Below are 22,163 nucleotides of genomic sequence, written 5' to 3'. Positions count from 1 at the left end.
CATCTGAGTTAGCAATCAGAACTGCTATTCACGCGTGCTCATGGGCTTGGCAGTGACATGGCAGCGAGAGTCTCAGGACGTGAGCAGTGTTTCGGCAGAAAGGTTGAATAGCCATGGTTACAGGGAGGCCTATTTAGGTAAAGTAGGATCCTGGTCCATAGGTGGGGGTATAGGAGGCAGGATGGGGTTCTTGAGTATTATGGGGGAGTTGGCAGCTAGAGGAAGGTTCAGAATAAGGCAGGGCTCAACATCACAGCTAGAAAAGAGAAAAGGAAACAGGCACTCCATCAGAGGCTTTCTAATGTCCCAGTGGAGGTTATGAAGGAAGGCTGTGGTTCAGTAAGTACACTGGATACTGTATTTAGGAAAAGCAGATTAATTCTAAATCCCCATCAGTTGGGAAGTAGCTCTCGCCTGGTTCTCATTTGGTAAGAGGCAGGGCAGTGTGGGCAGTAGGAAGCTACACCTAGAGGCTGAGCGTCTTCAGTAACTGGAGCTGGCATGTAGTCAGCAGTTGGTGAATCCTGAATGAAGTATGACTAAATTCATACGAATGTTGATTTCAAAATAGTCACCTTGGAATGTTATACATTGATGTAAATTATGCTATCGATGCTCAAAATATTTTGGAACTGCCTTCATATGTAGCACCAAGAAAACAGGTATCACTATGGTATCACTCAGTCTGATTACACATCAGATTTGTCTCCAAGTGATTTCTAGATATATCTAGATATCACATCTACTTTCAAAATATGAAGATTTGATACTCTGAGGATATTCAAAAGAATGTGCTGCAAGCCTCAAGGCGATTCTAAAAGAGTAGCTTCAAAAGTAATTTGAGCAATAACAACAGCATTAGAATAAGTGGATAGCCTCCCAAAGTGACTGCTTTGAAGGGAATACCACTCCTTGGGATGTAAAACAAATCATTCACAATAGTTTATAGTATGCTGTTTATATCTGAAGTATATTAGGAATCAGACTTTTTAAATTCCAAATTATGCTGGCATACAATGGCATAGGTTCATACTTAGCTAAACTGGAGTAGAAATATCATAATAAAATTGGCACTCCAGCAAAGATAATTTTTACCATATCAACCATAATAATCATCTATAAACACAAAATAATAAATCACAAGTTTGTTGATATTGTATTTTGACAAACAAAAGAATCAGCAATACTTTGTAAGTAACTAATCAAAGAACTCATTTATCAAAAGAGAAAAACAATGATCTGAATTTTTAGAAAACTATATTCTAAATTCAATGGAAATGAAGATTCTACTAGCTTTTTTAGAAGTCTAACAAATTAAGAATAATTTGTTAAACTATTAAAAACATATTAAAGTTCATTTGACAAATAGATAACATCGGAAAAATTAAAGCAAGATGCCTTTTTATGAACTATGCAGTGTTATTTATTTGTAGGACTATCTTTTATTTGTAAATTTGATATAAAGTTCATCTTGAGCCTGACAATCAAGGTCCTTCAGGATTTAACCCCAACCTAATTTTCTGCCCTTCCCTCCTATTATTCTCCTACCTGTAATCTGCATTCTGTTAAAAACTGAACTGCTAATTAAACATACCCTATAATCTCCTGCCTTTGTACTTTGGAATGTATTCTTCCTTTTGCTTAGACTACCCAGACAGTATAATGTAGTGATTAAAAAAAAAAATTCTGGAGCCACACTGACTGTTTGAATCTGTCATTGCCACTTAAATAGGCCAAGAATAAATTTAAGGCAAATTTAAGCAGGAACTTCATTTTAAAAATATATTGCTAAATCTTTTATTTGAGATTTGGTTATTTAGAAAGTAAATTTTCTAGACACTTTTTTTTTCTCTCACTCTCTTTTGGCTAGGCCAATTCCAGTGGCAGAGTTTTCTAGACAGTGCTTTTAATTTTTCCCACATCAACTTGGATCCTTAGGGCCTTCATAATTGATTGGGGGATCTCTTTCGGTACTAGCCACAATGAGCTAAAGAGACAGATGCTTCAGAACCAGCTCTTTACCAAAACATTGGAGCCATTTAGGGACTAAACAAGCTCAACCAGGATGACTCCAGACTCACGGCACCGAAACAATAATATCAATAACCCGAGATTAAGTCAGACTCTAGTTGAGAGGGCTGGGGTCTCAGCAGGAATGGCTCTTCGACCTGAACTAATTGGAGAGAAGTTTAGGTTAAATTAGTGAAAATTCTGAATTACACACTATTCAACAAGAAATGACATTTTATTAATTCAAGTTTATATAGCAAATAAAATCAGGGTAATAAAGAATCACCAAATAGCATCATTTGGGAACTTGGTTAATAGGTAAACACATATCCCTATGTAGAGTTACTGACTGTTTATAGCTGAATGATTTCAAAGTATTAAAAATTCATTTACTCTCTTAAATAAAATTGGCATTTCTTCTGCAACTTTATTTATATAGTACCTTATTTAACAATTCCTGTATTAAAATTCTTCTGAAAACACAAAAGTAAACATCATCTATGCCTATGTCTGAGTTAAATTATAATATACCGATTGGTTTTTTCTTACATTTTTTGACAACTATACACATCAATGATCCCCTGCCTATTAAAACGAATTCATTTTGACTTGTTTTTACAATACCAAGAATAATTTCCTTTTTTAGGTCTCTAACTTTCACTGCTATCAAATGTACCAAGTCATAAGTAACTATGGGGACTTAACAAGAGCTTTTGTTACAAATTTAAAATATATTTAATGGAAGATGATTTTTGAAAGTACCTGGAATATATCATAAACCTAAATGTCAAGAAATGAGCCTCTTGATTTAATATTTCCTCTATCCATTATTCTTTGTTTTAGCCAAACTTAATACACTTGCCAACAATTTTTTTGTTTCTGTCTCATTCCCATACTCCACCTCTATCTAAAAAGGAGTTGAGACAGCTCATTTTCCTTCAGAGCTTTGAAATTTTCTCCCCAAGTCAACAGGCCTATTTTCTTCATTTCTTCAGGAAATAGTGTCTGTTCTGAATCCCTGTCACAACAAGAAGCTCTTAGGAGAAGCGACCCCTACGTCTCTGCTCGAACTCTGTACTCTCCCCTCACTCAGATTTTATTTTTTGTCACAGTCCCTTTCCTTTTGACGGGTACAGTCCAACGACATATAACACTCTCCCAATCAGCCCTTGGTGAGTAGCAGGTTTGGTAGGGACAAGTAGGCTTTTGCACACCACGCTCCAGCCCCCCAAGTGCGGTCTGACTGCTTCTCACTCCTCAACGGATCTGACCAACTACCGTTGGAACTCTCAGGCCACAGCGTGCACATTCCCGCACACAGGGCATTGCCCACGTAGTACGGGCCGTTTTTTTCAGTCTGAACAGCGTTATACCCCCTAAAAAATATATCCCAACCAAGGCAACCTGGTCCAAGATAAATCATGCCTGTACATGTAAAACAGAAGATAACAGTGGCTACTTCAACTTGGAGCACCCAGATCTACCTACAAGGAAATAATAGTTTTCACTCTCAAATTAGCGTTACAACCGTACGTGTATGTAAGTGTCTAGAGAAAAACGTCGGGAAGGCTTCGCATGTTCATTTTGGCCTTCTGACATTCCACCCGCATCCATCCCTTGTCTGGTAAAACTGCCCCATCTCACTCACATCCTGATAGACTGAGTTTTGTTAAAGCTGAATCCTGCTTCTAGAGAGTCTAGGGCAGGGGGATTTAGGGAACGGGTCTGTTCCATCGGCAACTTGTGGCTTTTTTGAGGTATCTCTCAGAGCCGTAAGTATCTAGAGTTCTCTGATAGCTAAGGCATCTGAGGACCCCTTCTTTCCCCCTCCTAAAGTTCGGATTTCCTCACCTGGGTCAGTTTTTGGGTGGCTCTCTAGGATCCAAAAATACACTGCGGAGAGCTCTGCGTCCCTCTGTTGCCTGGGTAACAACTTTGTTTCCGAAAACCCCCACCCCCCACCTCCGGGTTCCCGCTTGACTTTCCTGGCCAATCATAGAAGAGGGTCCTTTGAAACCTCACGAGAAGCAACCAATCCGAACGCGTGTCAGTTGGGGTCAATGGCCGCCCTTTCCAGTTAACTAGGTCGACCCCTTTTAAGCCTGGGTCTCAGCATCGCTCCAGCGGAGACACGCCCACTGTGCAGGCTGGCTCTTTTCGGCCGCAAAAGTTCCGGGTCCGCCTCTCTGGCCGCTCCGCAGTTTCATCTGCCTTCGGTTTTACTTCGCCGCCACCGAAATAACCGCCGCCACCGGTTTTCGTTTGTTCAGGAAATCAACCGGCTCCCTCATTGTTACTTTTTTCCTGTACGTGGATTCTAGACCGCTAGTTGTCCAGCGGATCTGGAACAGCGTGGACGGAAAGGTAGGCTCGGTGGCCGGGGGGTTTGAGGAGGTTTTGTGGCGGCTCCACACGCGCTCCCCACGCCCCCTTTCCGCGCTGTGACAGAGACACGTGTTGTGGTACCGTCCCGGCTCAGCGTTTGTGTCTATGTGTGTGTAGGGTGGGAACGCGCTTTTTTTCCTCTGCTGTGGGCAAGCCTTCTGGATCTGGAGCCCCAGGGGGAGCACCCCTACGGCTGCCACGCGGCTCCAGCGAGGCACCGGCCAGAGCTACGCGTCGTTCCCACTCAACGGGAACGTCGCCGGACCCGGTGCCCCGCTTTTCCCGCTTTGGAGTGCAGAAACGCTGGCGCGGCGCCCCTTTGCGCCGCTTGGCAATAGGAGTGTTTACACTTCGCCTAGAGGTACAGTTGTGACCCTAGTTTCTCAGGAATTCCGTGGTTTGGTTTTAAACAAAAGGGAAGCAGAATAGATGGCTTAATAAATATTTGGAGTATTCAAAACTGATTAGCTGTGTTCGATAGTGGGCCCTTTCATATAGTATTTGAGTGTTGTAAGCAAGGAGAGGTAGGATGGCTTTAATGGATGGTTACTTTTGGTTATCCAGGACCTGGAATTAGGTTATGAATTAACTAAATTGCTTTCCTTCTTTCTGCTATCCGGTGAAGGGGATAGTGAAGCTTGAGTAATTTGTTACTTGTTATTACCACAAGTAAACATTCTATTCTACTTGTTATTACCACAGTAAACAACAACAACAAAATGGAGGTAGAATATTTAAGTTATTGGCTAAAGTTTTGGCTTTTTAGCCAAATTACCTATAGCGTAATTCCCCTTATTACTGTAGGTGATCAGAGTTTAAGCGTCTTAAATTCTGTTATTTCTCTCGGATACTTGCAGAACTTAAGTTATGTATGCTATGCTGTCTCTTGCTTCTTGATTGTTTTTTTTCTTTCTATTCCGCCTCGTTGTGCATTAGCCTAAGTCCGTAATGCCTAGCTAGTGCTTTTCGGACCTTTTTGCTGTGACTCACAGTAAGAAATTTTGTATTGTGACCCAGTACTTATACGCGATATATAACTGACAAGTATTTCGCAGAAACAGTACTTAATTACGTGCTTTTACTCTGATGCTTTCCATTATATTTTTTAAAATGTGGACCACAACCCACTAATGAATTGTCATTCACGGTTTGAAAAAGATCTGGTCTTAGATCTTTCGTTTTCAAACTTGTGTGTGTTTAGGAATCTCTTAGGATGTTTGTTACAAATACAGATTTCCCTGGCTTACTCCAGGAACTGGTTCTGTCGGTCTGTGGTGGGGCCCGGGAAGGTGCTATAAAGTGCTGGGCACAGTGCCAGATGCACAAATATTTAATAAATAATAGTTTTCTTCTTGGAAAACAAACGCTATTTATGTTTAGGGATATAATTACCTCTTCAAGGTTTGGCCTGCCCCTGCAAGGTGGAATCCGTGCTAAGGGCTGTTTTCTCCAGGGTTGGGGAGGTAGGAAGTTTGGAGATCCGTCCTCGGTCTGAGATGAATCTTCAGGCACTTGACTTACATAGAGAATTTCATAAATACAGAAACTTAGGGGTTGAGGAACACAAAGGTTAGAGAGGTTCAGTGACTTGCCCAGGGTCATGTTGTCAGTGAGTGGATCTCAGAGATAAAGATCACTTGATTAAGTTTAATATTCTCATCCATCCTGCCTTGATAGCAGGTCAGATCTAGAGGCAGATGTTGAAATAGGAAAAGAGCTTCCCTGGCTTGCTTATCCCAGAAGCAGAGGCAACAGAATTTCTTGCTTTTGACTGCTAGTTTGATCTTAAACTAATGAAACTTGAGAGATCTAAAAGATGAAAAACACAACTAAAAGTTTCTCTGGGTTATAGGTGTGAAAAAGGGATATAGCTTAGTTAATTCTTTTATAATATATAAACTGTTTTAAAACGCTAGTTAAATAATTTATTAAAGCAGCATTAAAAGAAATTAAATATGAAAAATTTCCCTCAATTCTGCTACCAAAATGTAACTGATATTTCTGTTTCTTTTCTATTGTTTCCAAATCTTAATTCCTGTTTATACAATGTTTTGTTCCTTTTTTTAAAATTTTTTATTTATTTATTTTTTTGTTCCTTTTATTTAATATGGTTCTGGGAATTTTTCCTATGTTCCTGATAGTCCTTATGTTTTTCATTATTAATAGCAGCTTAATATTGCATAAACTGAGATGGCCATAATGTACTCAGCCTAAATAAACAAGCAACAGAAGATTTATTTCCGATTATTCCATGTTATCAATAACACTGTAAAGTTTGGCTATTTAAAATCATTTATATAACTTACCTTCCATGCACTCAAGAGGAATCCTAACAAGAAGGCCAGGAATCTGGACCTGAGCTGTGAATTTTTGCCCCCTTGGATGTATGGATTTGCCCCTCTAGGTTTCTCTGTGCTGGAGTAGCAGTCATCAACCACAATATGAGTTAGGTTGAATGTATTTTTTTAACTAATAACTATGGACATTTTCAAAAGGATATACTTAAAAAATATATGAATCCTAGCATATTCAAGCAGATTCAAGTGCCATAATAACACTCATGGTGATTAGCTTTCTTTTTGAATATCTTTTCCAAAGATTATATGAGTATGTATTCATTTGTAATTTAAATTTTTTATAAAGGAAGCAATTAAGTTGACTGGGAGAATAAAAGCTATAATTGGTCTGTATTAGCACATTCCCCCTTTTCAAAGCACACAGGTTGTCTTATTTTCTGTCATTCTAAAACATTAACTAGCCCCTCTTTTAAAAATTATAAAATATTTCAGACAGAAAATTACAGAGACTATTATACACCATCATCCATGTACCCACCAAAGATTTAACAATTGTTAACCTTTTGCCATATTTTCATTAGATATTGTTTTTTTAAAGAACTAAAACATTACACTAAAACCAAACATAAAACTAAAACACTACCTCTTTGTACCCCTTCCCAATCTCATTTCCTTCCCAATCCCAGAGATATTTGTTCTTCTGAAGTTGTTAAATATTTTTCCTGTGTTTTTAAGTGCACTCAAACATAGATGGCCATAAATGGTTTGTAATATATTGTTTTGTGTGTCCTTTGACATTTTCATAAATGGTATACTGTACTTACTCTTCTGCAACTTTTTGGGGGTCAACATTGTTTTTGAGATTTGTCTGCACTGATAAATGTAGATAAAGTTAGTTATTTTGGGGGGGATAAACTGGGAGATTGGGATTGACATATACACACTACTATATATAAGGATAACTAATAAGAACCTACTGTATAGCACAGGGAGCTCTATTCAGTGCTCTGTAATGACCTGTATGGGAATGGAGTCTGGAAGAGAGTGAATATATGTATATGTATGGCTGATTCACTTTGCTGTACAGCAGAGATTAACACAACATGGTAAATCAACTATACCCCAATTAAAAAATTAATTAAAAAAATTTAAAAAATGAAATAACATATATATAACTCACATAAATACTAAAATGTGATTTTTATTTTTTACACAATTATTTCAGTAACACAGAAATATTCAAAAACGCTATCTTGCCATTTAATAGGTACAGTTTTCATAGGTTTCTCCCGGTAGACTTATTGCACAATCCAGGAATAAAGCTTAAAACAGAACGTCATTTAGGAGTAATAAAACCTACATTAACAAAAGAAAAAAAAAGTTGCTTTTATTGCTGTAAAGTAGCCCTCATATAACTATGCCACTTAAAAATATCTCCATTCCACTATTGTTGTTGGACATTTAGGTTGTTTCAAGTATACAAATATTCATATAAATCATACCACTAAAAGCGGTACCTAAAATAGGCAAATTCATAGACACAGAAAGTGAAATAGAGGTTACCAGAAAGTAAAATAGAGGGACTGGGGGAGTGGGCAATGGGAAGTTATTGTTCAGTGGGTACAGAGTTTCTGTTTGTGGTGATGAAAAAGTTTCGAAAATATTGAATAGATAATGGTGATGGTTAAACAATGTTGTGAATGTACTTAATGCCACTGAATTGTACACTTAAAAATGGTTAAAATGGTAAATTTTACATTATATTTTACCACACAAAAAAATTACAAACATAAGAATTATGCTTATTTTTCAAAGGCATACTTTGAAAAATATACTAGAGGACTAGTTTTTTTGTGGCGTAAAGCCCTGAGAAAAGTGAGATTTATTTTAAAAAATAAACTTGAATTAAGTTATATTAGCCAGATCTATTTTTCCTTGTAAAATGATATTTTTTGAAATCTTTAAATGACTACTATTACTTCATGCTTGTATAAGATTTTAATGAATACTAGTATGCTTCAGAAGTTTCCAGCTTTTTATTTGTTTTTTTTTTTTTTTTTGCTCTTTTTCTCCAAGGTTTTGAGGGAGGATTCTTCTAAAAGGGAGTAGGCGTTGAGGCTGTACTTTGCATTTGAATGCCATTCCTCTTTCATTTCTTAGACTAGTTCTCTCCAGTGATGTACTCACTTCTTTCTCCTCTCCCCTCTCCTAATCCTGTTCTTTCACCGCTGCCCTTTTGGGTCCCTCTGCCTCCTTTCCATTTAGCCAAGCCTTCTCTTTGGGTTCCTCTGCCCTCCACTCCCGTCCTCTCTTGAGTCCCCTCCCCTGCCTTGTATCCTTCTCAGCTCCTCCAAGATTTCCCCTCTCTTGAGTCCTTCTGCCCACCCTCCCCTGTGGTCTCATCCCTGGTCTTTTCTTTTCCAATGTTGTAACTGCTAAAGGCATTCACTAAAATAAGACTTGTTTCATGGAAATTTACAGTCTTCTCTGCAGTGTCAGACTCGTAATATTCGGAAAGTTGGTCTTAATTTTGGGATTTGAAAAAACCTTTCTAGCCTTTAAGATAAGATTCTGACATTATGGCCTTGACAAGTATGAGTACGAAGGGGGAGAAAAGCACTTAATGTGAAAGATAATCAGTGGGTTGTATTGCTTAAGATGTTTAATATGAACTGAAAACTAATGCACCATTTTCCATAGCTCTATATTTTATTTTGGCATAAAATAAAATGATTACCATTAGAAGTTTGATCCCTTCCTATTTCCTTGAAAATGGCTGTGCTAATTTCACCTCTCCCTGTCCATTTCTCTCTGGGGACTCAAACATTTAGGATAAAACATTGGTAACTCAGTTTCTACTTCCAGAGTTGGCATCAATAACTGTCAGTGCAAATAAGGACCCTATTGTACTTTGAGACTTCAGTTTTTCTACTTTCTTCTTTAGTTCCATTTCTGTAACGCTTTCTTGGTGGAAAAGGGGTTTCTTCAGTGATTTGGTACTTTTCCTTTGCTTCTCTTCCTCTCTCCTTAGTTCGATAATTAATATGTTAAGGAACCATATGTATCATCAGAAGTTACTATTTATTGGAATGGTTTTATACCACGACTAATCACATTGCATAAATTTTCAGGCCAGGTTGTTTAGTCATGATGTTCTTGAGAAGGTGAACTGAATTCGTGGAATTCACCATTCACGTGGAATTCATGAATGGTTATCTAGTAACTAGGCATTTTAGGGGGAACATTGTCTCCAAAGAGGACTTGCTTCCAAGAAGGCAGAAAAACTTTTTAATCCATTACATGGCTGAACTTCTATGCTAGTCACTTCTTGACAGTTATTTCTCAAAGTAATGTGGGGGAATAATGGCATGAGTGATTTCCCCCCAAATCATTTATACTTTGTGAGACAGAAGCCCCTAAACATTTATGCTGAAATGACTTATAATAGGTACCCAGCCTTGAACTTATTTTGTTTCTGCTCTTTGAGATGCAGTTTTATCTTCCTAATATCTGTTGCTTAAGCTAATGTTACAGTGAAAGTATTGTGTTCAGTTCCTTCACTTACTATTTGTTTGACCTTGGGAAAGTAATTTAGTATCTTAGAGCCTCAGTTTCTTCAACTATAGAATGGAGACCAAAATACCTTTATGGTTTGTTGTAGGTAATTAAAAGATGAGGAATTTCAGATTCGATAAGTGCTTTTATCATTTCCCTTTTATATAAGAGATTCAAGAACTTAAGTGGTAAAATGGTTATGTCCTGAAATGACCTACCATCATTTATTGATCCTCAGTCAGATTTCTTACTAACCAGAACACTCCTAGGACCTATAAATGACGATAGGTAGTACAAAAAGAAGATAATTTGCATGCTGATAAATGAGATAGTTGTGTAGTAATTTTTTTTGAATTGTAATTTGAAATGCAATTTATGTTCACTCTCTGGGCCAGTTTAGAGAGTGCTCCATAAATATCCCTGATTGACTGATCCTTCACTGATAGTGAGGAGAACCCCAGCACTATATTTTAGAAAGCTTTCATATAGCACTTTACACTAAATTAAATTAGACAAGATAATATATGTGGAGGGCCCTTTGTAAACTTATTTTTAAGAAAACATTTTGGTTACTCAGTGAAAGTGCCAGAATTTTAGAGGTGAGGAAACAGATTCTAATGCATTTAAGTGACTAGCACAGCCCGATAGGTGACAGCACTGATTGAATTGCCTCATTTAGATTGGACTACCAGGCAGGGATCATCTGCCCATTTCCAGGAGCCTTTTTCGATGATTTCTTTAGGCCTAGTGAATTTTCTGCAGAAGTCCTTCACCATCTAGTACTTCTTTCTTTGAACATGTGTGCTTGCATTAAGACATCCAGGATGGAACTGTGAGCTGGGCTCAACATAAAAAGCTGTAGTTTTGTCAACTTTAAGCTCCTAGTCAGGCAGTGTGGTTAAGGAGAGAGCACTCTGAAGAGGAATAGAAGTTGGCTAGAGGAACTCAACAATGACAGAGACAGATATTCCTACTCATAGCCACATGGAGGGAGTACAGACTTGTTTTCCATTTTTTATTAAATTAGTGATATGCAGAGAGAAACTAAAGTGTGCTAAGGTCGTATTTGTTAAAAAGGATATGGAATACTGATTAACTTCAGGCTTTCTTAGAAGAACATAAATTTAAACGTGTTAAAGAATTCAAGAGAAACTCATACAAATAAATATAATTAGCATATGTAACTTCCAAGTATGGGAAAAATGATAGAATACAGAAAATTCCATCAGTCCAATTATGCAGAAAAAGATAAAAGATAATACAACATGGCAAATAAAAAAGACAAAATAAGATGGGAGAAATATGAGTCCAGTTGTGTCAGTAGTCATAATAAATGTAAATAAATTAAACTCACTCATTAAGAGATTCTTAGACTCTATTTTAAAATTTTCAGCTTTGCTATTCATAAAAACCACGCTAAAAATGACTCAGAAAGGTTGAAAACAAAGGGAAGGAAAAAGATACACTAGGCATATAGCAACCAAAAGAAAAATGGTGAAGCAACATTAATGTCAGACAAAATGTGATCTAAGGCAATTTAGTAATAAACAGATATTTCACACTGATGAAAGAAAGGAGATCTACCAAGAGAGTATCGACCATGAATCTATGCCCCTAACAACATAGTCTTGAAATATATAAAGCAAAAAAGCAATGGGATTATAAGCAGAAATTGATAATCTCTAATAATGAGAGACATTTTTTCTTTTTTGGAAATGAGGTTTATTTTTTTTTTTTTGGTGCGTTGGATCTTCGTTGCTGCGCATAGGCTTTCTTCTAGTTGCGGCAAGCGGGGGCTACTCTTCGTTGCAGTGCGTGGGCTTCTCCTTGCGGTGGCTTCTCTTGTTCCAGAGCACGGGCTCTAGGTGTGCGGGCTTCAGTAGTTGTGGCATGTGGGCTCAGTAGTTGTGGCTCATGGGCTCTAGAGCGCAGGCTCAGTATCTGTGGTGCACGGGCTTAGTTGCTCCGCGGCATCTGGGATCTTCCCGGACCAGGGCTCGAACCCGTGTCCCCTGCATTGGCAGGCGGATTCTTAACCACTGTGCCACCAGGGAAGCCCATGAGAGACATTTAAAACACCCTTGTTAGAAACTGGTTAAGCAGAATAGATTAAAAAGATTTTTTTAAGTACAAGGATGTGACAGATATACACGATCTAAATGAGGTGGAAGGGAATCTTTAATTCCAAATTCTTAATGACAGATTCATTTTTAGTCCCAAGGTGATTTTCATTTGTTTTATTTCTCAAATTTCTAAGGAAGAAAATATTTAAATGTTCATGCTGCATTTAACACAGAAATTCTAATAACAGGGTAATTCTTAAATTACTTTCAAAAGAATGGAAAGTCCACAAATGCAAGGGCACAAGAAAAAGTTCCACCTTCTGATGGCTACCAGAAGTTTTTCCGTTGGCCTGCAATATGACATTGATGACACTACCTAATTCTGAAAGTATCAATGTCTATGACAGTATCAGAACCATGGTTTGACAACAGTATTTTTTCCGTCAACATTTGTGATATTATCATATACTTATATATCATAAATATGTAATATATAATTATATAACATAATAATATAATATTATTATAATATAATTTATAATGCTTATAACCTCAGGAGTGTGGTACCCTTGGGAATATAAGACTAAATACAGCAAGGGCTCTTATTCTGCCCGGAATGCCTTTCTTTCTGTGCCTTCCAGGACTGAGTTATTATACCACTGAAATCACCCTTTGGAGCTCACATTTTAAACGTTTTAAGATGTGTATGACTTAAAAATAAACATGTCATATTAACACATTTAGATAAATATTGTCCTTCAGAGCTAGTCTTGGGGAGGTGTTCACTTATAACCATGACACGAACACTACTCAAGATACTGTATTTTATCAACTCTAAGAGGTATAGTTTTCCATATTTTAACATCTCTGCAATTGAAATGAGTCTTAACAGTTGATGGTATCTTACAATCCCTTTTGGCTAGGCGGCAGTTGTGATGTCATAGTTGTTTCCATATGCACATTTAATATCAAAATGTCTAGGATCAAAACCTGCCTAATGGGCATCTTGGGTGAAAATCCCAGAGATAATAGGGGATCACCTGTAACTCCTAGAAACCAATGGTTGTGGGGAGCGAATGCAAAAGACGGTTAATCAGGTTTAGTTATTGATTATGCTGAAGTGGGAGACAAAAGGAGGCTAGTCTACATATTTGCAAAGCTGGCTTGAAAGCATAGCAAAAATGGCTTTTAGTTCTCTTATGAGTTCTTTTAAGAATTGCTGTAGCAACAGTTAACAATTGTTGTTGGTGTTAACAATTGTTAACAACAGTTAACAATTGCTGCAGCTCCTGGTGGCACAGAAGACTTTAAGAAATTTGAGTGGAAAATTGGATTCTGAATATTTTTTTCTTAATATATGCATGTTTGATTAAAATCTGTGTCTACATTGAAAGGAGCTCTTTCAAAAAGTAAAAAATTTAAGTGATGATAAGGAACTGTAACAGGTTGGTGTTGGTTTTTTTGTTTTCGTTTTTTTTTGCCTTTTTACTGGTGTATAAAGTAATGGGGCTCATAACTTTGATGAAATATTTTTGATACTGATTTCTTAGAATTGCCTTTCAGAGCTATTGTGTAAAACCTGATTGTTAGTCGCATCCCGTTTTAGAAATCTTGACTGGAATAGAATGATAAGTACACCGTGATTTTCCCTTAACACTTTAAGGGATATTTAGAGATATTATTCCATCTTCTTCTAACATTTACTGTTGCTAATGAAGAGCCTGCTGTCAACCTGGTTGTTACTCCTTATTAGGTAAATGATTTTTTCTCTCTGATAACTTTCAGATTTTTTTCTCTATGCTTAATATTTTAGGGTTTCAATATAAAGGGTGTGTGTGTGTGTATGGTGGTGGGAGGAGTTGCCTGCTTGCACTTGGTGGCTTTAAATATGAGGACTCATTTTTCTTCAGTTCTAGCAAACTCATTTATTAACTCTGAATAATGTCTCTGCCATTCTATTTTTTTCCTTCTGACATTCCTTCTGGATATATACTGAAACTTCTCTTTTATTTTCTCCTTATCTCTTAATTTCTCTCTTCTTTCTCATCACTTTATCTGCCCTGTGTTCTGGCAGATTCTTTTCTTCTGTTCTCTCTTCCTGTTCAATGATTTTTTTTCCTCTTCAACTGTGTCTAGTCTACTATTTAAATCTATCCCTTGAGCCTTTTTATTTCTAATACTGTATCCGTTTCTTGGATTTCTCCGTGGTTCTTTTTCACATTCACTTCTTTGTTTTTATGGATGCTATTTCTTTCGTGAGCTCTTTGAACATATAAAACATTTTAATGTGCCATTCATATTGCTCTATCACCTCTAATTCCTTAGATGAGAATTTCCTCAATTTTCAGGTCTATAGACTACTTAGACGTTTTGTAGTTCTTGTCTTTGAGTTAATTTTCTCGGGGTGTTTTGGATCATGGGTGACCTAGGAAGTGGAGATATCTCTGATAAGTGATGTCATGGACAACCTGCCTGGGCCCTGAAGGTTTCATCAGCTCCTAATTAGTGTTTTTATGTTACCATCTTAGTTTGAAGTTTCCACACCACAAAGGTAAATTGAATTTGAGCCGTCTGTGTATATCTTCTGTACCAGCTTGGGGTTCCAGCATGTCTCCATTGCCTTTGCATTCTCCTATAGAGATTTCCCAGATATAAGCTCCACTAGGTTTCTGCTGATTGAGGAGCCTATGACCTTACCCTGTGGCCTCAGATTTACCCACAATCTAGCATATTTCCAGCTTTTAGGGCACACATCTCATTCAAGTCACCCCCTTGGGCTAAGGAGCTTCACCCTCTGCTCATAGATATGAATTCCCTGTCTGGCACCTGAAAAATTGTCTTCTTTTTTTTTTTTTTTTTTTTTTTTTGGCCATGCCACGGGGCATGTGGGATCTTAATTCCCCAACCAGGGATCGAACCCATGCCCCCTGCATTGGAAGCAGAGAGTCTTAACCACTGGACTGCCAGGGAAGACCCTGTCTTTTTTCTTAAAAAACTCTGTATTTTTTAAAAAGTGTTTTTAGTAAGTGCTTTTGAACTGATATTTCTTGGAGTTTGGAGTATAAGAGAGTGATTCCAGTGTGGCTCCCATATACCGTCTTGACTTGGAAGTCTCGTTGAGATCTCTAAAAATTTTCTTCTTCCATTCCTCTCTTAACCCCATTTAGGGTTTGGAGTCAGGAGCCGGTTTATTTTTGGAGGAACTAGTGCCCTTACCGGTTGGTTCACTTCTGGCTCTGCAGAGACAACCACTTAGCTACAGAGTTTACTTTTTCTACACCTAGTATAGGAGGTTTAACTTAGGGACTCCATTCCACCCAGTTAGAAGTTCATCTTCTACCGGCCTGTTCTCACTCTGTAACACAACTCCAGCTAGGTAGAATACAGGATTCGGCTTTGGAGGATCAGTTGCATCAACTCCTATCCCAGTAGGAACTGGATTTCCTTAGGGTAAGAAGAGTACCATTTGATTCTTTTAGTGGCTACAAAGGTAATCATCTTTCAAAGACAAACTTTCAATTCGGAGTATGGAAAGGGTAAAAGGATGGTGTGGCATTTCTAAGTCAATTATTAGGAATTATGCTACTCATTCCCAAGGTAGTCCTATAAATTGAAGTCATTTCTGATTTGAGACACAAGGCACATTGAGTTCTGATCTGTGGTATCCCTTCATTTTTTGTGAGCCATAGGAAGAGTACTCACTGGGTTTTGAACATATACCATCTTGAAATTAGACTGCTTGCTTATTAAATGTCTCTCTCTAGAGAGATCTTTGTCTATTGATCATTTTAATGACCTTGGATATACATTCTTCCCTCCTGCATCTCAGAATTTTTAAAGGGAGCATTTTTAAAAATGCCTTTCTATGTGAATTCAGTTGGATCCAGCCCTTTCTTTCAGTAACACCTGATAGCCTGATGAAAGCTATTCCCTCTGGAATTCTCCCCTATACTGTTAGTTATCTAATAACCTGTAATTGAGTGTTAAATAACCTTTCTTAGGACGGGTAATTTAAATACTGAAGCACTTTTTTCGTGGGTCATGAAATACATTTAAAATTTTCTAGAAACTCTATTAAAGGGATGCCTCACGTGACTTTGTGATTCAGTGTCTAAAACTAAAAATTATGTTTTTAATAAAGTCTGCCAGACTGGTAGAAGAAGTGTAAGTTCTGTTGTCTGTACTGAAAATAAAAATTTCAGAACTACTCCTTCACCACCAAAACCTTTAAAACTTTTGTTCTCCTTAAAGTAGACCAAATTAGGAAACCTTTATCTGTGGATGAGTGAATAGGGAGCTCTGTACATGTATTCCTGTATTAATATATGGTTATCTTTCCTTCTGCATTGAGATGAAATAACCTATGGAATAAAATGTTATAAAACTTAATTTGACAGGAGCTATGTTATCTAGCTGCCATTTAATGTGGCGGCGAACTATTATATTGATTTTTTTCCTTTTTCTATTTAGAATAAATGCAATAAAATTAAACTTGGGCAACAGGGCTTTCACACAACCTATAGTGATTCTAGGGGCTTTTGAGCTGGGTGCCACCACCCGTACTAATGCTGTAACAAGCAGTGCCCTGTCACACCAGGGGACAGCATCCACTCCTTTTGCTTTTGGCTCTACTACTAGCTCTGTTACTCAGTCTGCAGCAGGGTTCTCATTCATTGGTGGAAGTGCACCTCAGACTGGGTGCACCAATTTCAATATTGTCTTGATGGGGAACGCCTCTCAACCAACAGCGTTTGCAGGATTACCCCTCACTCCTGCGACTCGGACGTCTAGTGGAACGATTGCTACACAATCAATTACTCCTTTCAACCGTGGTGGACAGTCCACCAAACTGGTAAGGTTTGAACTCTCCTCTCTAATGGAGAAGCACAGTATTCAAGATTGATTTTGAGATTCTTATTCGATTGATTCATCCGAATATGACTGACTTTTCTTGTTGGAGGTTAGTGTTATTGATGAATGTGATAGAAATTAAATCTAAACTGCTCCTTTTGGTTTTGCAGTTTTAGGTTTAGAACCGAGGAATGTTTGTTTGGGGGAAAAGTTACACCCTTCTGAGAATGAATAGTCTAGACAAATTGGCCTCTAGTAATAATAGAGTTACACTGAAATGTTTCGTTCAACTGTTTAATGCTTGTGTTTACCAAGTATTTTTTTTTCACAATCTGTTGATATGTTCTGTTTTCCTTTTTTAAAATAAAACTTCTGAAATGAAATTTATCAGGAGGTACAGTAAAACAGGAAAGAATATTTTTGGAGTAGTATAAAAATTTTAGAGAATATTAATAATGTAATAATAAGTGAGTTATATGGCATAGTTGGGGAATGGTAAAATATTTTGGCTAGTAGAGACATTTTACATGCATGGGTTACCAGTTTCTAAATAAGTAGGATTCAGTAAAATGCATTTAACCTATATTGAACATTAATGAGAAGACATTTAAGATCTTTCTAAACCAAAATGCAGTTAATAAAAAGTACTGGTTTATAAGCCATATAAGCTTGGTTTTACTGTGGATGCCTCAGATATTTTAGAGCTTGAGAAATACACTGAGTGAGATATTGTATACATTTTACTTTATGGTATATTTTATTGAATTACATATTCATAGTAATGGTTTCAGAGCTTTTGGAAACAACCAAAAAGGTAAAATATTTTTAAAATTATAGATAATAAACAACTTATTTATAATTTGTATTTAGTAGTGATAATGTAACCAATTTTGATTGGTTGGTATGGCATTGTAGGACACAAAGAGATGAAGTGGAGCATTAAAATCATTATGAAGCTAGAATATTTGGTCACTACCTTGGGGGGCATTATTTTAATTGTGTACAAATGAATTTTTGATATTACAAATAATACGTATCTGTTATCAATAAAAAACCAACCAGGAATAAGTGTTTGAACTTTGGCTCTGTTATTTACTAGTTCTCTGACCTTGGACAAGTTACTCTAACCTCTCAGTGCTTGGTTTGCTCATCAGTAAGTGCTCAGCATTTTACCTTGTAGGGTTGTTGTGAGGATTAGGTAGGTAAGTGAATATAAATAATTAAAGTGCTTACAACCTTGTCTGACATGTATATAATAGGTATTCAATAAATGTTAGCTATCTTTGTCGTTTTTATGAAAGTATACGTTTCCCCACAGTGTTAAATATGTTGGATATTATCCCTTTTGCTTGTTTGTTTGTTTTTTAAGCTTTGGTAGTTTAACACTGAAAATAGTATCATAGCCTCATGTTCATTTACATTTTCCTTTATTAGTAGTAAGGCTAACTTCTCTTCAAATGATTGATTAATTGTATTTGTGTTTTTTTCGTGTGTTTGTGTGTGTGTGAGAGAGAGAGAGAGGGAAATTGAATGAATTCCCTTTTTGTATCATTTGCTCAGTTTTCTGTCTTTTTTTCTTTTTTTTTGGCCGCACCATGCAGCTTGCGGGAGCTTAATTCCCCCAACCAAGGATCGAACCCAGGCCCTCAAACCCGCGCCTTTGGCAGTGGGAGTGTGGAGTCCTAACCATTGGACCACCAGGGAATTCCCTGCTCAGTTTTCTAATATGGGGCTTACCTTTCTCTCATTTATATGCAGTTGCAATATCCTAACCCTTTGATATTTGTATAAGAAGTATTTTTGTACCTATGATTTCTGTTGGTGACAAAGTCACAGGTACTACTAACCTACGTGGTTTGTTGCCTACCTTTATAACTAAGGAAAGTGCTCAGTTTCTGCTAGACGTTAGTGAAAATAAAGATGTAATTCCCCTCTCCCCCAAAAAGAAGTATTTTCCCCAGTTTGTTTCAGTTTTATTTTACTTAGTTTTATAGACATTAAAAGAGTTAAAATTTTTAAACTAAGCTTTTTATTTTGACATAATTGTAGATTCTCATGCAGTTGTAAGAAAAGATACAGAGATCCCACATACCCTTTGGCCATTTTCTCCTTGTGGTAACATCTTGCAAAACTATAGTACAATATTGCAACCAGGATGTTGATATTGGTAGTCAAGGTATAGAATAGTTCTCTCACCACTAGGATTCCTCATTTTGCCCTTTCATAGCAACACCTACTTCTCTTCTGCTCCCACACTCTATTTAACCCTGGCAACTATTAATCTGCTCTCCATTACTATAATTTTGTTATTTCAAAAACGTTATATGGATGGAATCATACAGTATGTAATCTTTTGGGAATGGCTTTTTTCACTCAGTATACTTCCCTTTAGATCATCCAGATTGTTGTGTGTGTCAGTTGTTTGTTTTATTGCTGCATAGTATTCCATGGTAGGGATGTCAATTTGTGTAACTATTTGTCATTCAAATGATTTTTCCTCTGTAGGTCAGATGACATTTTTCTCTTGCTGTTTTCAATATTTCTTCTTTGTCTTTAGTTTTCAGAAATTTAATTATTAAGTGTCTTGGTGTAGATTCCTATCATTCTGTCATCAAGTTCATTGATTCTTGTCTCTATCCCCTCTGTTCTGCTGCTGAGTCCTTTTGCTTGGCTTCAGCTTTGCATTTTGGTTATTGGTTATCTGGTTATCTCTAATTTCCACTTGGCTCTTCTTTATATCTTCTATTTCTTTGTAGAGATTTTCATTTCTTTTCTTTTTCTTTTTTTTGCTAAGGGTATTTTTTCTTGTGTTTCATAATTTCTTTTTGATGCACTTTTATCATGGATGCTTTGAAATATTTGTCAAATAATTCTAACATTTCTATCATCTTGGTATTGTCTTTTTAAATTCCATTTGAGATCTTTCTGGTTCTTGGTAGGAAGAGTGATTTTTAATTGAAACCTGGACATTTTCTTATTATGTTATGAGACTCTGAATCAGATTCAAGACTTTTGCTTTAACTGGCTTTATTTGACATTGCTCTGGCATGAGACAGAAGGATTTCGCTGTGTTACTGTAAGGTGGGAGTAGAACTTCATTTTCCCCAGTTGGTCTCCATTGCTACCCAAGGCAAGGGTCTCCTAGTTACTGCTGGGCAGGAGTGGGAGTTCCTGCTCCTGATGTGGTTTCCACTGACACTGTGAGGACATGGGTCATTAACTGCTGGCAGAGATAACATCCTGGCTCCCTACTTGACCTTCTCTGATACCATCCTGGCTGGGGTACTGGGACACCTCGTTATAGCCTCACAATGGTGGAAGTTTAAGTTCCTCACTTGCTGTTCTCTGGAATAGGTAGGGAGTGGGACCACACTTTATTCTGTGATGTTTGGTTATTGTCTAAAAGTTTTCTGTCTTGTTGGTCTGCCCCATTCTTGTCTTTTGTCTAGAGAGCAGGTTTTTGTTGGATTTTGTTTTGTTTTGTTGGATTTTGTTTTGTTTTTCTATACCCATTGTTGTTTCTGGCTGGCCAACCTATTCAACTCCAACCTCCAAATACGAGGCAGAAAGAAAACCTATGGAATTCATTACCATAATGTTCCTTGGGTCTCAAGATCCCTAGTTGATTTGCCTTCTCGCCACCTTTCAGGGTTTTCTTGTTTATTTTATATATAACGTCCAGGGGTTTTAGCCGTATGTAGCGGGAGGAATAGGGAAAGTACATTTTCCTGGAAATGGAAATCCTTAAGATTTAAATTTTTATGTTGTCAAATCTCTCATTCTTCTGAGTTTCTCTCTCTGGACTTATTTGTATAAGACCTTTTTCACCTTAGGATTCTTAATTCTTTTTGTTCTTTTATGGTTTATATTTTTAGGAATTTCCTGCCTTCCTATTGATTACTTGAACATTTTTAGAATTCCATTATATTTTTAGGAATCTTTTTTCTAAATGATTAGTGAATTAAACCATAGTATTTCATTAAATGGCCATTTTTCCCAATTGATTTGAGATGCTGCCTTCCTCGTACACCAAATTATTATATATGCTTGGTTCTGCTTCTGGACTTCCTATTTTGTTCTATTGATCTGTCCTTTCTTCTTCTAGTATCACCATTCCGTTACTGTAGCAAGCCCCACTATCCTGTAGTGTATGGCCACCTTCCCCCATTCTGTTAAAAAAAATGCCTATTTTCTATGGCTAACAATTTATTAAGCTAGTTGACATTTTCCTCTGTTCTTAAACATGAAGGAATGAAGGCTTATTTTGTTAGCCTTACAGCACTAGATGGAGACAGTTATGATATTGAGCCCTTCCTCTTGTCCAGTGGTTCTCAACTGGAGGCGATTTTTGCCCCTTCTCCCAGAGGATATTTGGCAGTATCTGGAGACAGTTTTGGTTGTCCAGACTGGGTAAGTGTTACTGGCATCTAGTGGGTAGAGCCCAGAGATGCTGCTAAATACTTTGCAGTGCACATAAAGGAAAATTCTGTTGTCCTCAACACACAACCTTTTGACACCAAATATATGGGGGTTCTTCCCACACCAACCAATTCTCCAACTCTCCAGACACCAAATGGGTGTCCTACAATTCAGCTATGATGCTCACCACCTGGAGGTAGCACAGACCCCACAGGGTAAGGACTCAGTTCCTCAAGACTATCCCCCACTTCAGATATCAATTGCAAGTCCCAGGTTGTCACCTGTACTTCTGACCAACTGGCTACAAACTGGGGGTGCCTGTGACCCCTCCCTCCTCGGGTTGGATGATTTGCTAGAACAGCTTACAGAACTCTGGGAAACACTTGACCTAAAATTTCTGGTTCACTATAAATGATACAATTTAGGAACAGCCAAATAGAAGAGATGCGTGAGGCAAAGTATGAGGGAGCAGCCCAGATCTTCCATGTCCTCTCCAGGCATGTTACCCTCCTAGCACCTCCGTGTGTTCACGAACCCAGAGGCTCTCCAAACCCCTTCATTTAGGGTTTTGATGGAGATTCCA

General features: G+C 37.4%; 2 protein-coding genes across 4 annotated transcripts in view; one reads left to right on the top strand and one right to left on the bottom strand.

The window, feature by feature from the left end:
* DNAAF6 (dynein axonemal assembly factor 6) overlaps positions 1 to 3,971 on the bottom strand; it is a 58,276-nt gene extending 54,305 nt beyond the window's left edge. The window contains exon 1 of one of the 3 annotated variants that reach the window (XM_082447796.1): positions 3,862 to 3,971. The gene's annotated coding sequence lies outside the window, so the exon portion shown is untranslated. The remainder of the gene's footprint in view (positions 1 to 3,861) is intronic. The other 2 variants (XM_082447797.1, XM_082447795.1) reach the window with 2 other exon arrangements.
* A 169-nt stretch (positions 3,972 to 4,140) lies between these two features.
* Positions 4,141 to 22,163, top strand: part of NUP62CL (nucleoporin 62 C-terminal like) — a 77,982-nt gene continuing 59,959 nt past the window's right edge. The window contains exon 1 of the mRNA XM_082447701.1: positions 4,141 to 4,374. The gene's annotated coding sequence lies outside the window, so the exon portion shown is untranslated. The remainder of the gene's footprint in view (positions 4,375 to 22,163) is intronic.

This window comes from Balaenoptera physalus (genome assembly GCF_965194825.1).
Source record: "Balaenoptera physalus genome assembly, chromosome: X".
NCBI lineage: Eukaryota > Metazoa > Chordata > Mammalia > Artiodactyla > Balaenopteridae > Balaenoptera > Balaenoptera physalus.
Note: the sequence above shows the minus strand (reverse complement) of the source record. Positions and strands in the feature narration are given on the sequence as shown.